The sequence below is a fragment of the Pongo pygmaeus genome, chromosome Y (genome assembly GCF_028885625.2).
Source record: "Pongo pygmaeus isolate AG05252 chromosome Y, NHGRI_mPonPyg2-v2.0_pri, whole genome shotgun sequence".
Classification (NCBI taxonomy): Eukaryota; Metazoa; Chordata; class Mammalia; order Primates; family Hominidae; genus Pongo; species Pongo pygmaeus.
In genome coordinates, this window is record NC_072397.2 from 11,742,501 (window position 1) to 11,744,326 (window position 1,826).

The 1,826-nt window shown below is 62.3% G+C and overlaps 1 non-coding gene across 1 annotated transcript in view; it reads left to right on the forward strand.

Moving 5' to 3' along the window:
* LOC134739090 (28S ribosomal RNA) overlaps positions 1-1,154 on the forward strand; it is a 4,949-nt gene extending 3,795 nt beyond the window's left edge. Inside the window, exon 1 of the ribosomal RNA XR_010125589.1 lies at positions 1-1,154. This exon is cut by the window's left edge and continues 3,795 nt beyond it. This is a non-coding gene — a ribosomal RNA (28S ribosomal RNA).
* The last annotated feature ends 672 nt before the right edge of the window (positions 1,155-1,826 follow it).

A 1,826-nucleotide genomic window follows, 5' to 3' on the forward strand; every position in this document is an offset into this window, starting at 1 on the left:
AAAGAAGACCCTGTTGAGCTTGACTCTAGTCTGCCATGGTGAAGAGACATGAGAAGTGTAGAATAAGTGGGAGGCCCCCAGTGCCCCCCATCCCCGCGAGGGGGCGGGGCGGGGTCCACTGGCCTTGCGGGCCGCTGGTGAAATACCATTACTCTGATCATTTTTTCACTGACCCCGTGAGGCGGGGTGGGGGGGGGGGGTGGCAAGCCCCAAGGGGCTCTCGCTTCTGGCGCCAAGCGCCCGGCCGCGCGCCTGGCCTGGGGTGACCCACTCCAGGGACAGTGCCAGGTGGGGAGTTTGACTGGAGTGGTACACCTGTCAAACGGTAACGCAGGTGTCCTAAGGCAAGCTCAGAGAGGACAGAAAACTCCCATGGAGCAGAAGGGCAAAATCTCACTTGATCTTGATTTTCAGTAAGAATACAGACGTGAAAGCGGGGCCTCACGTTCCTTCTGACCTTTTGGGTTTTAAGCAGGAGGTGTCCGAAAAGTTACCACAGGGATAACTGTCTTGTGTCAGCCAAGAGTTCATAGGGGCGTCACTTTTTCATCCTTCGATGTCGGCTCTTCCTATCATTGTGAAGCAGAATTCACCAAGCATTGGATTGTTCACCCACTAATAGGGAGCGTGAGCTGAGTTTAGACCCTCTTGAGACAGGTTAGTTTTACCCTACTGATGATATGTTGTTGCCATGGTAATCCTGCTCAGTAGGAGAGGAACCTCAGGTTCAGACATTTGGTGTATGTGCTTGGCTGAGGAGCCAGTGGGGTGAAGCTACCATCTGTGGGATTATGACTTAACGTCTCTAAGTCAGAATCCTGCCCAGGCAGAATGATAGGGCAGCCACGTGGAGCCTCGGTTGGCCTGGGATAGCCGGTTCCCTGCCTCTCCCTGCTGGTGGGCCACCCCAGCCTGTGCGAGGCACACCCCACCGCGCGCCAGGACGGGTCCGGTGCAGAGTGCCCTTTGTCCTGGGAAACGGGGTGCGGCCGGAAAGGCGGCCGCCCCGTCGCCTGTCATGCACCGCAAGTTCATGGGGAACCTGGCACTAAACCATTCATAGAAGACCTGCTTCCGGGTTGGGGTTTCCCACTTAGCAGAGCAGCTCCCTCGCTGCGATCTATTGAAAGTCAGCCCTCGACACAAGGGTTTGTCCGCAGGCGTGCCTGCCTGCATGCGCGTGGGGGCCTGGCGGGGTATGCGTGTCCGGCGCTGTCCGTCCATCTCTCGGTCTTCCTCCCTCCCGTCCTCCCTCCGACCACGGGCGTGGCAGGGTCGGGGGGCGCGCATCCCCAGTCGGCGCGCCCCATTTCTTCGTTTCCCGCCTCCTCGCTGTTTCACTGCCGGGGTGGCTTGTCCGCTCCGGGCTGGGACGGGGCCAGGGGAGCGTGGGGGGGAACCGCGGAGGCAGCCGCCCCAAGCCGGGTCCGTGGCCGGCTGGCCCCTGTACCAGGGGTGGCCGCGTGGGCCCGGGGGTCGGCCACCCGGGATCCCGGCCCTCACGCGTCCTTCCTTTTCTCTCCTCCGCGTGGGTCGACCAGCAGAGTGTGGGTGGCAAGGCCCGGAGCGTCCCCACACCCAGCTGATCCCAGTTGGCGACCTCTCCTCTTTCGGGCCTCCGGGGTCGACCAGCGGCCGCCCACGGGCGTGAGACTTGGCCGGCGTCTCGCTGCGTCCCGGGTTGACCAGCAGGCCTTCTTGACCGAGCAGTGTCTGGTAGCGCCCGCTAGGACGAGCCAGATGCGGAGCGTCGCCTCTCTGTCGGAACCTCCGGGGTCGACCAGCCGCCGCCTGCTAGCTCCGCACTTGGCTGGCGGATCACTGTG